The sequence below is a fragment of the Triplophysa rosa genome, linkage group LG8 (genome assembly GCF_024868665.1).
Source record: "Triplophysa rosa linkage group LG8, Trosa_1v2, whole genome shotgun sequence".
NCBI classification, from domain to species: Eukaryota; Metazoa; Chordata; class Actinopteri; order Cypriniformes; family Nemacheilidae; genus Triplophysa; species Triplophysa rosa.
The window spans coordinates 23,369,859-23,386,249 of record NC_079897.1 but is presented as its reverse complement, the minus strand read 5'-3'; positions in this window follow the sequence as shown (position 1 = coordinate 23,386,249).

The following is a 16,391-nucleotide window of genomic DNA, read 5'->3' as shown; positions in this document are numbered from 1 at the left end:
AGCAAAAAGTCAATAATCGGAGTCCGTATGACTGAGCCACAGTGTTAAAGGTATTGATAAATGACTGAATATCAAAATATCTGATAACCTTGCAATAAATCGGAACTGTGTTTCTATTTATGAAAGATTTTTACTTTTGTGATCCACAATTAAAGGAATAGTTCACCCAAAAATGAAATGAATTACTGTCCCTCCTGTGATTTCAGCCCTGTATGACTTTCTTCAATGCAAAAGAAGATATTTTGAAGAATGCTGGTATCCGAACAATTGACTTGCACTGGTTTTGTGTCCTTACAACAGAAGTGAATGGGCACTGTCGCTGTTGGTTACATTCTTCGTAATATCTTATTTTGGGTTCTGCAGAAGAAAGAAAGTCAAACAGGTTTAAAATGACAACAGGGTCAGTAAATGATGACAGAATTTTCCTTTTTTGGGGTGAACTAACCCTTTAACCTTCAACCTGAGGGAACGTAAATAATGCTAGAATTACTCAACTATTCCTTTAATAATGGTTTACTCCCATACGCATAAATGGAAACATCTAAATGAGTTTATGCCCTAAGATCACAATTTCTGTAATGTAACATCTCAGAGTTTAGATGCAAAAGGGCGTGTGTGTGTGTGTGTGTGTGTGTGTGTGTGTGTGTGTGTGTGTGTGTGTGTGTGTGTGTGTGTGTGTGTGTGTGTGTGTGTGTGTGTGTNGTGTGTGTGTGTGTGTGTGTGTGTGTGTGTGTGTGTGTGTGTGTGTGTGTGTGTGTGTGTGTGTGTGTGTGTGTGTGCGTGTGCGTGTGCGTGCGTGCGTGCGTGTGAATGGTTTACATTAAAAGCCTGTCTTATGGGTAATCAGCCTGCAGGAAAATGGACATTTCTGAGATGAATGTCGACTCCATATCTGCCACACACTTTCATTTATGCATGTAGTCATCTGCTCGCTTGCACACTAGCTCTAAGAAAAGTCTCAAACACAGCTGAAAGTCAACACATTATATTTCACATGCCATATGGAATATACTTCCGTCAAACCATAAGGAACAAAGAATGATTTGTGGGACCGTTTACTGCAAGGCTATAAATCATCCTTAGGATATCATAGAAGTCATAATGTAAGGAGAACTAGAATCAGTCAGGACAATTAGTTCACCCAAAAATAAAAATTCTGTCATTATACAGTATATGCACACTCATGTCGTTTGAAACCTGTATATAAGTCTTTCTTCTGTGGACCACAAAAGAAGATGTTTTGAGAAATGTCTCGGTGGTTTGTGTGTCCATACAATGGAAGTCAATAGGGGCCGGTGTTGTTTAGTCTCCAACATTTTTCAAAATATCTTCTTTGGTGTTCTGTCAAAGAAAGAAAGCCATACAGTTTAGGAATGACGTGAGGGTGAGTTAACGATGATAAGAATTAGCATTTTTGGGGAGGAAACTATCCCTTTAAGTCCTGATGGAGACACACGTTTGAACCCAGTATATTGTAACTCAATACTACATCAAGTGTAATCATTTTTATAAAATAATACTTTTTATGAGTTTATTAGCATTATGGTAAACGAATAGGGGTGCTTAATGCGAAAAGTCATAAATAGCTCTAAATATACTTTTTTATTTGGTTCTTTTGATTCAAAATAAGAGCTAGACATATTCTTAACAGGTTGTTGGAAAGTCAACAACACCATAACAAGGTATTTAAGGTATATGTAAAATCAAGTGCAATTTATTTAAATCATTTGTATCTATTTCTGTCCCGTGTGTGTGTGTTTGAGAGATACAGAGAGATTCTATCTGGCTTCATTCTCTGGCCCCCTGGCCACCTGGCAGAGACAGTGACCCTTCCATCTGCCCCCCACTGTCTTCCTGTTTGTGTGTTTTTGTGAATCCAGAAAGATGGAAATAAAGGGGGGCCCGGAGTGCACCGCGGCGTGTGCCAGGTGACTCCCCAGGCCCTCTATAAGACCTCACTCACTTCAGCCTTGGCAACCAGACTCAGGTGCGCCTTATAAAGACTGGGCTGTGACACCAACAGGTGGCGCTATTTTCTTCACCAATTAAGGCATTGTTTGCTCGTTGGCATGTGCCACCAGCCAGATTGTTTTGGACGAGAGCCCCTCGCCCGCTGGACAACAGCCAGGGAGAGTTTGTATGTGTGTGGGCCGGTCTTTTCACCAACATCGCTTCAAAGCCTCCACCGAAAGCGCCAGGAATGATAGGCTCATGTTTTTGAATGTGCGCGTACGCGCGCCATGTACTTTATCATATTCTTTATAAAGACCAACATATGTCTGTCCGTTTGTCTCCGAAATAGATTACGACAGATTAATGAGAAGCCATTCTTACTTTTGTTGCCTGTGATTTACAGAAGGAAAGTAAGTTTTTTTTACACCCGCAGCTTTTCAAGGTCTGCTCCGCGAGGACATTTGAACCCCGCTTCGTTTTTTCATTCAGCGCTTTGTGGATTAGAGAAGGTAGTTCTTCAAAAGGAGAACGAGAGAGGGCGAGCAACTTTGATACCCTCTGCCTGAGAGGGGCATGGATGCAACGGAGCGGGCCCCATCCCAGAATCCCCTACTTTTCCCTCATTATCTCCTTCCCCAAGCCGCTGTTCCTCTTCCCCTGGATGTTATCTTCAGCTGCTTATGCCCTAATACCACAATTGTTGTTCTCTAAAAACAATCATTAGCAATCCCATCGAGGCCGAGGGTTTTTTAGCGGCTTTCTCTCTCTTTCTCCTGATGGTTTTTCGAAGCTCTTTATCTCTAGCTCCTCTTTTTTCCCTTCTGAAAACAGAAGGATATTGGCAAAGCCTCTTTAAACTCTCCAGCATTACGGTGGATTATTTTGCGCTGAGACCCTTGGACATATTTTCCCCCTTCTCTGTCTTTTATTATTTTCCTCACTTCACGGCTGAGGCAGACACGCTAGGTAAACATTTTGGCGTCACACTCGATTGCGTTCCAGAAATTAAAAAACGCGGAGACAATGGGCCCGGGACACTGACACGCTAAGACCTTGGCTCTAGGGGGAAGGCTCGCACGCCGCATGACAGCGTGGCCCTGGCGGGCGGAACAATGCCGGCCCGCGTTCTTTGGTGTGTGCGCTCAGAGCTCGGCGCTTAGACTATCTGCTCGAGGCCATCTGTCTATCCTCCTCCTCCTCTCTCACCCCAGTGCCACGGCGGATTTGAACTTGGCTCAATTATTCATCTGTTTACAAACACGAATGCAAACAGAACAGTTGGGTCGCTTGGGCGTGGGCCTTTTTGGGAGCTCTTATACGGAAAGTTTTCCCCAAAGGCGACGCAGTGTTCGAGATTTATTTCTAAGTTGCAGGTACTTAAGCAGCGACCTCCTGAAACGGTGGCAGACGTGCCACAATATGTGTTGCGCTTATGCGCTTAAGTGGACAGCTGTTTATCGGTACAAGTCAATAGTCTCACTTAAACAGAGAAGAAAAATGCTTACTCCTCAATTTATGTCTAAAAGTTTTGGTTTCTGCTATGAAATTTGCTCTCAAAGAAAAACTGTGTGACGTGGTGGTACGGAATGGTATTTTCTTTCTGATGCTATGGATCGCTCCAGTGAAAGGTTCATGGAATCATTTCCCCCCAGAGCCTATAGAGGGCAGTAATAATGTGAGCTTTGCGCTCTAGGTTTGAAAAAAAAATATGAACTGTGTCAAATGGACACCCATGTTAGATAACTTTGTCTCACTGTATGCATTTTTTTATCTTACGTCACATTATAAAAAATTAGCGCCAGAAATCAAGATATGATTAAAATGCTGACAATTATGTTGAACAATGCAAAAATTTAGTTTAGTAGGGCTGTCACGATCAGTGTTGGGTGTAACTAGTCACTAAGTAATTAGTTACTGTAATTTAATTACAATCCCCTTGAAAAAGTAAAGTAAGGGATTACTAAATACTTTGTGTAATATGTGTGTGCAATAGTGGAATTGACATCAAAATTCAAAGTCTAACTTTAAAATCCTTGCTTTAATGTATAATTCTCACATTTGTAATATTTTGGTCAGTTAATAAGAGTACTTATGTTTAATATTATTTGATTGAATGCATTAAAAGAGCCGTTTCATGTCTATCCTTCAATCGCTTAACTAATCATGGTTGATGTAGGATATAGAAAGTAATTAGTAATAAGTAACTAAATACTTTTTGGAGAGAGTAATTCGTCCAGTAATCTAATTACACTATTGAATATGTAATTAGTAACTCGTAATTAATTACTTTTTCAGAGTAATTTACCCAACACTGGTCGCGATAAACCGACGATAAATATCACGTGATTTATGCACAGCTTTTGAGTGAAGTACGGGAAAATGCTGCTGCATCCGAAAGCAAGAGGGCGCTCTCGTGTGGAAAATCCAAATACGCACTGCAGTACCATAACACCTTCTAGAATCTAGGAAATGCCTATGGACATCTTTTTATCACTGTTACTCAAGCCTCATCAGGTATTTTTATGATAATAAAGTATATTTATAATGATCATGTTTGACGGGTGTTGCTTTTTCAAACGCACATTATAAGTGACTCAAACTCGCACTGCTTTTAGATCGAGCAGCATTTCCTACTGATCCCAGAGCCGTGCTTCACGGACAAGCTACGCATTTAAAAAAATATCGACACATTGCATATCGCAGCCAGCTCGATTACAATAGGATTTAGTGGTATCACAATAAATTATCGTGCAGCCCTAGGAACAGTTCACCCAAAAATGAAAATTCCATCTACATTTACTCACCATCAAGTTGTTCCAAATCTGTATAAATTTCTATTTTCTGATAAACACAGAGAAAGATATTTGGAAGAATGCTTGTCACCAAACAGATCTCATCCCCCATTTACTCCCATAGTATTTATTCTCTCTACTATGGCAGTAAATGGTGGATGATATCTGTTGGGTTACTGACATTCTTCCAAATATCTTCCTTTGTGTTCAACAGAACGAAGAAATACATGTTTGGAACAACCTGAGGGCGAAGGTATTTTTGGGTGAACTGTCCCTTTAAAAGGTCTTAGGCCTTTCATGATTTGGCCTACAGACACAACCTGTGCCCTCATTTCACACTGAGCCTGAACTATTTCTCATGCATTTCATAAGCCAATTTCTTCTAGAGCATTCATAACGATTTATAATCTCTTTGACAAACTTGGTAAACACCAGACTTGAACTTTCCAGAAAATCCCAGAAAATTGTCATATCCCTCGCATCTCTCGAAGTCCACCGAAATCGGTCCTGTATCGCCTCTCGACGATTCAGTCGCTCTCCTCTAATTCCCACACACAAATTTGCAATAAACGATTTGTACATCGCCCTTTATTCCTGGCGTAATGCGGAGACAGATTGCACGGTAGCTGTCAATTTTCTCACTTCCATCCTGAGAGACCCAAAAGGTCTGCCCTGAAGCTCCAAGTGTTCCTCCCCACATATAAGCCGCCGCATTGTCACTGTGTACTAAGCCATTCCACCGAGAGCTTATAACGTTCATTAATCTAATTAAATATGTCTTATTGCCCAAATGAAAGGCTGGAAGCTTTGCTGTAGGATAAGTGTAGAGTAAAACTGGGTCCCAGCAGAGAGGCACACAGTCAAGTCGCGCTAACAGTGCTGTGCTTCATTAGGCTCCTAATTACCTATTGTTTCTCAGTAGTTTGTGCTGTTTTAATGAGAATCTACAGGCACTTAGATCTAATCTGAATTTTCTAATCTACTGGTCCATTCCCGGAGAGTCAAATGTTATTGGTTTATTTGTAATCATACTTTTAAATGGTGGAGATATGACTCCCCCTGGGGCTATCGCTGGGTTTTGAGTGACTAATTGAATTCTTGGCTCATAGACGCTACTTTGGGCGGGAGTCAGAGATGAGAACCCGGTGAATCTGTCAGTTAAGTGAGAAAAAGTGTACCCGGTTGTAGTTTCGTCCTTGCGCCCTAGATAAACCCTCAAAACTCACCTTTGGGGTCTCTATGGCAACAGTTATCATGACGAGCGGCATCCGATGCTTTTAGAGAAGTCACATTGAAGTGTGATGATACAAGCCAAAAACGAGACTTGTTTGTCAGTAATATTCACTTTTGTAGCCGGTTGAACATGGTTTCTGGTTTTTCAATCCAGTTTGGCCAAACTGGTGCTCCACTGGTTTAAAGACCACTGCTGTATATTTATTCACATATGGTGGGGTGTGTATGTGTTTATCTATTAGCCAGAGTTTGCAGTGCCAAAGAACTCATTTGATATGTGACCTGCCACTAAAAAGTCAGGATATTTATCATCCTCTGAATTGCCTTTGTGCGGTGCTGCAAAATGGCAGCAATACATTCTCAAATGGAAGCGCTTGAAGGTTAATGAGTGGCAATTGCCCAGTGAGGACTAAATCTATTAAGGTTTCATAGAGGAAATCAATCAGCATGACCAGCACGCGCTGATTTGTCATTCTGAAACATTGCCCGTTTGAATTAAACAGCGCATTCTGTTACATGGGATCATCCATGATGGTTTGATTTGCTCTTCATTAGGGTGATTAATGCTTTTTCTTCTGATTCTGGATCAGTAAACAAGCGTCTCTTAATCCTGAGAGGCCATGCTGCACTATGTCACCGCAGAAAGTGCTAATGACGACATATGATCACTGCATGCCCAGATAAACCTCAACAGCTCACTTGATAGCTGTCAAACAAATTAAAAAAGTAGATGAAGTCTACAACCGAATTATTATTAGTTCTACATCCTTGTCTTGGCAAATTCTTTTCCTTAAGGTCTCAGTCACAGAATGGGCCAAGAGTGCATATTTTATTACAATTATAGAATATTTCAATAACAGTGATTCTGTGTGGATTTTTGTTATTTTGGGAGTATGATGATGATTTTGTAGTGGTTTCAAATCTCTATGATGAACTTTTTTAAGGTTTTAGTAATAAATTTAGGTTCAATGTAAAATTGTCCATATGCTCAGTAGGTCTTTTACGCTGTCTTGTTTGCCACTACCTCTCTACAGTGGAACTGAGGTACTGTATTTTTAACTTGTTGTATCCTAATTCCTTAATGCTTTTTATAGTGCTATTAAAATCCTTTAAAAGGTTTTAGTAGTTGGGGATGCTACATTGACAATTTTGAGATATATTGACATTCTGCTTTTAAGTAGGTTTTATATAAATTCATGCGGTTTAGGTTGATGCATACATTGTAAAAATATTGTGATCTGTAATTTCAAATTTTTTAGGCCTACCGTATTTCAAAAATACATAAAAATTCTGAAAATGAATACAATCTATATCCAATAATAGTTTCTTTTTACAGTGTAGTTCAGTCTTTAAACATGTGCTGGGGTTTTAACATTATTTTGTTACTGGGGACAGTTTTTGATTCTTTATATTTTGTCTGTTTATCACATTTAAGGTGCTAATGGACATATGCCCAGTTTCACAGACAAGGTTTAGGACTAGTCCCAGACTAAAATGAAAGTTTGTGCTGTCTTAACTGAAAATAATTGCTCTGACATATCTTTAAATATGAAATTGCCTTTGTTTTGTCTCAAGATACACACCAGTAATGTTTTTATCAAAGTCATTTTAATAAAAGTGACTTAAATATCCTAATTTATCTAAGGCATATTCCTGGCTTAAGCTAAGCCTTGTATATGAAACTGGGCCTTAATGTTTAATGTGCAGCAGTTTTTATTCTCACAAAACAACATGTGAGCGTGGTTGTTAATGGATCTTTAACGTTAGATGCAATAATTGAGAGTTATGGTCAGAAAGATTTTCATCTTCCGCTGTTGTTTTTATAAAGTTTCACACTGTCCCCTAACGTTTCCACCAAAACAACCTTCTCACCAAGATGGCACACCAGCAGAAAAGATCCCAGCCCTCATTAACACAAAACGTGCCAGAGGAACTTTGCGAACACATTCAGTATCCGCTTCACTTCCGTCCGCTAGGCCCTCATGTGCAAACACAGAACATGCAGTGGGAGAGTTGAAGGATGGCGGAGCAGAAGGGGAGGAGGGAGATTCTGCAGATTGTGCCATGATGAAAAGCTCTGTGCCGAATTCTCATTTGCTGGAAATATCCTGTTATCATATGTGCTCAGGCTGCGCCTCCCTCTCCGTCTTAGACGCCGAGTGTATTATTGATTGATGTGGTGCGTAGCGGGGCTTCGGTTGCTCCGCGGGCTCTTGAGAGTGTATGTACGTCCAGACGAACACTCAATCAACAGCTCAAAGCACAGATGGATGCTGTGTTACACCATTCCTGCTCTCACTGCTTTATCTTTTCTTTTTGAGAAGGAAATTGCTTCATAAATTATTATATATGCGATTCTGGTTTTCCAACTTTGACTGATTGAATTTTACAGTATATAAGAAGTATCTGTTTTAAAACTACAAAACCTGGTGAGCTGCTTACGTCGCTTAGGTGGTCTTCTAACCAAGTGACTACATATACACATGCAACTCAGCACAGTGCTTTGCACGAGAGACTTGGACTTGTAATTGATTCCAAAGCTGTGTCCGAAATCACAAACTGTGACAGCGCGTATTGAATTTGAATAAGTACCTACCTATCTACCATTAAAACAGTACGTTCTATATAGGTGTTGTATACATACTACTGTACATCCACCATGATTTATTGTCATGTGACCCGTATGGTATTTGGCCTATGATATATTAACAACACCCCATGTAGGCATTGGTAAAAACATAATTTAGTCACAAGAAATTAATTTATCAGTAATACCCTGTCTACACTAGATGCGGCGTAACACGGCATGACGAAAGATAGAACTCATTATAATTTAAAATTTTGTCCACACTGGATGCGGCACGACAAACACATTAAGAACAAGGCATTTGTCCTGCCGCGTCTCACTGCTTGCATCTGGTGTAGACAGGGTGTTACATTTGAAAAACGTACATCCATTCTACAGTTTTCTGCAATTTTTATTTGCTCAGCTCTTGAATTTGACCGTTTCTCAGCTCCCGTGGCATCATGGGATAGACTAGTGTCCATCCAATGCACACTCACAAATCTTGGCGGAAGCAGACCATCCGGGTATTTCTTGCAAACTGTTTTTTTCATACATAGGCCTACTACATACATACTATTCATGACTCATCATGATTTTCACCTGCTATATAGTATGGAAGTAGGCGATTTTGGACGCAGGGCAAGAGTTTTGTTCATGGTAAAGCTACCATGTCGTTAAGCTAGCATTGATGTTTCTAAAGAAAAACATTAAATTTATCATTATTTATTTTTATTATAATTTGGTGTTGATCCTATTTATTTAAAGGAGCCATTCTTTTGCTGTTTTTGAGGCTTTGATTGTGTTTTGGGGTGTTTAACAATGGATGTTTCTAGTTTCAAAAAACGCTTTATATTTCACATATTTCAAGTCTATTGTTCACCGCTGTCCCTCTTCTAACAAAACGACTGGATTACTTCGGGTCTATATAAAATCCCTCCTTCCGAAACGCTCTGATTGGTAAAGCTGACCAGGTCTGTCGTGATTGGTTCCCCGCTTAGAGCGTGTGTGTGAAGATGTCCCACCCATACCATTTCAGCGAGCTTCCGCTTCTCAGGCTGTTGTGATTGGTCGGTCCCCCTCTCAGTGCACGTGTATTCATACAATTTGGCTTTTAGCAATAAACAGTAACAATGGCGTCAACTTTACTTCATCATTTACACACATGTTTATCGATCGAAGTGTAACGGAGGTCTGCTTAGTGCATGTGCAAACGTCAATCTTTGTTAGAGAACGCGATTTTTTTCCTACTATGGCGAGGGAAATGACACCGGACCAAATGGCGTCAGACCGGTTATATTAATTAACACTAATAACAAGCGTTAGTTTAGCCTTTTTATATTGGACCCGAGTTGGATAATAAAAGAAGCAGATTGACCAGGAGACATTTGCAAGCAGGACTTCAAAGGACGTTTCATAGAAGTGTTTTAGAGGTATGCGCACACACACACAATATCAATGTATTACAGAGAACAGCTTTCACAGCCGATTTTAAAGTCATGGAAGCTGTTATTTGACCGTTGGTTATCTTAGAATGTGTGTAGCTGAATTCTTATTACCAGCTGTAGGACTGTGATGAAAGTGAAAGTAGTTTAGCGCGTAGCTCATTCAAATGTTTACAATCTCTGATAACTCTGATAATTTTTGAAGTATTCCTTGGGCGGAGGTTATTAAAAGCACTCGGAATAGTGACATCATGTACCCGGGAAGTAGAGAGCTGTAGTCCGATTCCAGCCGTTCGCTGTAGTCCTTGAAAAGCGAATTCTGTTAAAGACAATATCTCGCTTGGCACCGAACTTTGAGCTTTATCATTTTGCAGGTATTATTTATGCTCTAACAGCAACATTACACACTAAAGGTTGAAAAAGGGGATCGTGGGGAATGGGACCTTTAAGTTAATAATATTTAAAAATTAATTTTATTAATTAATCTTATTTATTTAACATGTCATAAATTATAATCATTTAATAAAATAATTCGCTTCTTGTCCACCACTTTTATTTTTTTCACCAATTTTGTCTCGGTGCATTCTGGGATTGCCGTTTCTGTAGCATATTTAAAGTTTTCTTTTGGAGCAGACTTTGTAAAATAAAATGCAGCCTTCATATGCAGCTCACTATAGGTTTCAGAAAAGATAAGATGTGATATTTGCACATAACAAAATGACACAGAGATTCATGCTTTTCTTAGCTGTAAACTGCATCCTCTTGTGATTGATGACAACCATCAGATGCGATGGGCTTGTTTTTTTTATCACGCTGGCTCAAAATGACCGGGGACAGACACAGGCAGTAGAAGCGCTTCAGTGGCTAATGAGAGGCATTATTCAAACTCCTGCTCTGGTGTCAACATCATATGTCCAGCGTCTCGCTGCCTCTGCTCTAGTACAGACAAGCAGCCCAATGACTGTGACAATTAAAGGTATTGCTTGGGTAATTTTACTATATAAAAAAAGAATAATCCACAAAGTCATGTAGAGGTGCACTAGCACCTTTTTACTAGTCTTGTGAAAAAAATGTTGCAATTTCATCAGTTTTGTATAATTTTGTTTATTTTGATTTCTTTACTGATAGTAATGCGACACTAAGTAAGACAGGTAAGTCTGTGGAAACCACTGTCAGACTTTACCTATTTTGCCTGTTCGTTGAGACGGCCTCCGTCACAAGCCATTGGCACTGGCTGTGTAAGTGTTCTTGGACCATCAGACCAGAACGGCTTGAGGTAATAGCAACATGTTTTTGTCTCAACTTTTTGACGTAGTCTCCCGTCTGTATGTTTATCACTGAGGGACGATGAACCTGGGGCAGCTCTGGAAAGAGACCATCAGACATGACAGAAGAGGGAGAGAGAGAGATCGGGGGAGATCAGACTGAGGCAGTGAGAGGTGCCTGTGGTGTTGGAAGGAGCTCATCATACAAGCCCTTCTCCATCTGTCACAAATCATTTCTGCTCTGGAAGTAAGAAAAGGCAAAATGTCAAAATATTCGAATGCATTCCACGGGAGCGTGTCACGTTCATAGAGACAGCAGCTTGGCAGCAGTGAGGTGGAAAAGGAAGGGCTTGGGCTTTCCAATGGGCATTTAGGATGAAAAGAACCAGTAAACATATGTGAAATGAAAAGCTGAATTCACATTCATTAATGCTGGGGGTTCGTGTAACAGTAGTTGTACAGTAAAGTTATTATTTCTTACATGTGTTCTTCTTTTAGAAATCTAGGAAATGTTTTAAACTTGGTCCTGCGCTTGTCACTGTTGTCATTTTTAATATTTAACAAATTCAGAAGAGCAGCGATGTTTATATGTGAACCCCACCACAATGTACTGTACAGTAAAGATTTAATGCCAAAATACTTTCTCATGTATGATATCTTTATACATCACATTGCAGAATAACATATTCAATGCTGTTGATCCTAACGCATGGTGTCTCTGAATGATTATCATCAACAAAACCCTTTTTCAGAAATCCTCAGCTCACCCCATTACTGCGAAATTGCTTGCTTTTTAGACTTCACTGTTGTGACAAAATGCCATTACTATTGTTATTTGTTGTCCTATAGTTTCTTATTTTGATTTTTGTTTTTGTTAAAAATTGCCGCTCTCTGAAAAAGTGGAAGAGGAGAAAAGGTTGCGTTTCCTGTGTGTTCATTTTTGCAGCTCTCTTGTTATCTTGAAGAGATTGTTGAACACTTTTATCTTTATTTTTCTACTCAGGTAAATTCTAGATGTGCCAATATTGCTTATAGAAGAAGATGGAGGCAGTGTGAGGTGTGAAGGACATGATGTGCTCTCCATACCTTTGAGGAATAGTGAGATAAGTGCTCTCTGAAAAAGCCCTGCGTGCAAAGACTGCACGATCAAACAGGTGTTCAGAATCTAGAAAACCTTTTTACTGTCCTGTCCAATGTGTATTCACATTTTCTTTGCATTTTATTGACATCCTTAAAGGTCCAGTGTATGAAATTTAGTGCTATCTAATGGTGAGGTTACGAATTGCAACCAACAGATCACTCCACAGCTCACCCTTTCCTTCCGGAGCACTTTGGTGGATCACACGGGACTAAGATGTCGTCACGTTTACGCTTCTTTGACGAAGGAGATAAAGTATTTACGAAACGCGCTCTGTAGAGCAGTTTGTCTGTTTAGGTCTACTGAAACAACATGGCGAATTCTATGTAAGGGGACCCGTGGTATATTATATTGCATTTCTGTCAATAGGTCTTCCAAAAATGACACAAATTTTAATGCACATGTGTCAATCAGTGGCCATTTCTGACAATGTGTAGCTGAAATGTTTTATTAGATCAGCTAGCTTGTGCCAGTTTGTGCCACTACAAGATCAGATTTCTTCATGTCTCTGGGCCACTAAACGCTGATTAATTATTTCTCTCTAATCAGAATCACAATGGAATAAAACAATGTTTGTCTGTTTGTAATTCTCCTAGGCCGAGCCTGAAATTTGCATGTATTTGATGGCAAAAAAGAAATCTCTTATCCAGGGGAAAGATCAAGGTTATGACTTCCTCAAAGCAGAGTTCCTGAATCCAATTAAGCTCCGTGCACTGAAGTTCAGCTGGAGGACACAAGGATGCAACAATAGAAGAACGTGATGGCTGCCATCGCCACTATCTCCCTGTATTTCCACCCATGCTAATTATATTTGCAGATTCTGTCATTTAGACAAAAGGTGAATAACTTTGGTAATCATCATGAAACATTCGAATCACTCCTTGGCCGATGCACATATTTGACCTTTGTAAATGGAAGTCAATTGCGAGACATGTGGGGTAATCAAATATAATTTCGATAGACTGATATGAAATTAGAATAATTATGAAGTGTTTATATAGGTACAATTAGAAGTAAGTATGATCTTGAATATGAATATTCAGAATATTTCTATAGACCTATAAGTCTGTTCGAAAAGTTTGACATTACATTGAAAATTCGAAATCAAAGGAGTCTGCATTTGAATCAAGTTTTACAAAATTCTGAAATGTGTGTAAATTGTTCAGTTCAATTTTCGGTAACGCTTTAGATTACGGCCCGCAATGTACCGCATAATTAAACAGGATTTACATCGTAAATACTTGTAACAATTAATGTACCTCTACAGTACATTTATGTACTAGATAAAGGGGACAAAATATGTAAAGATTGGGGAACTGAATGAAATATAAAAATCCAAATCAATCCGCTCTTGAACTACTTATAGTCTCAAAAGATCAACATTGATTTTACACATTAAAACTCATCAAAATAACGCATAGTGACCAACAATCATAAAATCAATAAAATAAAAATGAATCCTAAAGTTAAAACTCTGTCAAATGTACAGTTGACAGACAGTCTGTCGTGCTGTTTTGCTTGCGCAAAAACTGAACGCATCAATTCCCCTTATTTCATGTTTACTATGATAATAAAATAAGAACCCCGTACTTAATGGATATCCACAATAGCTTATTTATGGGTATATTGTGATTACAAAAATGTAGTGTATGTTCATGCTAAGATTGTTGTATAGCAAACTGCAGGACATGCATACCACATTATATTAAAATAGTTACCCCTTAGTTTTAAAATAGGCTACTTACAGTATAAATACAGTATTTTCTTTATTTCCCAAACTTTGTATATTGTTCCCCTTTACCTACAAATATGTACTGTAGAGGTACATTATTGTTACAAGTAGTTACGCTGTAAATTCTGTTTAATTACGCGGTACATTGCGGGCCGTAATCTAAAGCGTTACCCAATTTTCCTCTCAATGCTGGTGATATAATCTGTATGGAGAAAAAACAGTAATGTACAGTAAAAGCGGCCTCAGACTTTTGAACCTTGCCGTATGCCCTTGAATGCAATATTACTAATGATTCGAGAGGTTTTGTTTGGCACAAAAACAAAACAGGTGCATATCACTTTGGAGAAGAGGGGATCAAAAACAGAAAGTGTTAAAATGAATAATTTATATATGCTCTTATGTTCACAGGTTAAAATGTTCATTTCGCATACGCAAGGAAAGCCTTTGACGGTCTTTGCGCTGCGTTGAGTCATACCCAGTTTTGTTTTAAGGCACTGGATTTACAAAAGCTCTTTATGTTGAGTGTTTCTCTGTCCATTGTTAGCGATCAAAGCCATTCTAATTCAGATAATGTTGTTATAGCCACAGGTTCCTCCCACTACGCTGGCTCCTGTTCAAAAGACTATCATGCCACAGAGAGAGGGAGTAACTGCTTTTGATTTGAATGTGAAGTGTCATTCAATTGCGCCACTGCCGAGCGATTTGCCATGGTGATAGGCCTGCATTTGAGAACACCTGGCGAGGTGGCAAATGTATTCTAATCTATGTGAATTGTAATGCTCTCACCTGGGGCCATCAGGCTGGGATGTGTGTCTGTCTATGTGTGTATGTGTGCAAACACCAAGTGTGTATAGAAAATAATCAGACTTCACTACTAAACGCAAAGCTGAAGGGATGAATTATAGTGGAGAAGGTGTAATAGCGTGGTCATTGAACGTATCAAAACGATTGTGCTTTTTGTAAGTACTGTATAAAATTTTTTATGAAACTAATGGATTGACATCCTGACTAAAAAATGTAGTAATCCAAACCAAATATACAGTTACAGTATGCAGTGCTTAAAATGTTTGAATCTGAAATGAGGGCTTGAGGGTCGGGATGAATATTTTTAGCATGTTGTAATTTTGATGGTTTCAAAAATGTATTGCTGTAGTTAAGTGAACGGATTACAGGGAATAAAAGGATCAGAGGGCAAAATGTTTAGTTTAACCTGGAAATGGCTGTTTTAAAAGGTTTGTCCTCCTAAATTTACTGTAAAATGTTAAGAACAAATGACTTTATGTTGCTTGACCATGAACAAAAGAAATTGAGGAATTGGAGGGGTCTACAGGAAACAGCATACAATTTGAGTAGACTTTAAGAAATAATTCATTTATTTGGCATTTAAATGCATGACAGTTCCATTAGTGTACCTTGTGTTATCCATCGGTATTAGCGTACATTTAGGTCTTTAGTGAGCCTATACACTTTTTACAATAAATGAATTAGTAAGCAGATATTATTTTACATGTTTGAGTTCTTTTCGTGTTAAATAGTAGATAATAAAAAGATAATGAAAATAAGTGGGGAGGAGGGTAATGAATGTTATTAGAGGTAGAGGTATAAAGAGGTAAGCATTTAAGGGTTTATAAATGAAGAACAATTGTTTAGAAATTAATTATTTATTCAAAAATGGTCCAACGAAAAGTAGGTGAACAATTAAAGCGTTTGTTGAATCAACATTTCTAATAAATTAAGTGAATTAACATGGAAATGGGGTGCCTGGACTCGGTTCTGAGCTCGCTATATGTGAAGAGAGAAAATTTGTTTTCTTTTTCTCTGGTAAGCATCGGCCAAGTGGCCTTTGATCGACAAAGAGCGGATAATGTCAAAGCAAGTTTTATTTATGACAACTGATGGAGGGATAGCAGTATTTTTGTTGATGCTGTTGTCTTGTTCCACTGTGGCTGTGAAGAGATGGATTACAGTAAATGGACTGAGGTTTGTTTTTGGTTTTCCCTCGAGTATCCTCAAACTCTCCCATCATCCCCCTCCCCGCCACCTTTCCTTCAAGGAATATGGCCAGATTCATTATTTAGCTGTGCTCTTTTTGACAGCTGGGTCGGAGGGAGAATAGGACCCGGTGTGTGTGTGTTCCTGCACGTGTGCGTGGAACAGCAGGCTGGAACAGAGTCCTGACAGAAGACAGGATGCCTGTCTGTGATGCCTGCAGGAGCTGACAGCTGATCACACTGTCAGTCAAGGGAGCTGTCCACGCTGGAGGCTAACAG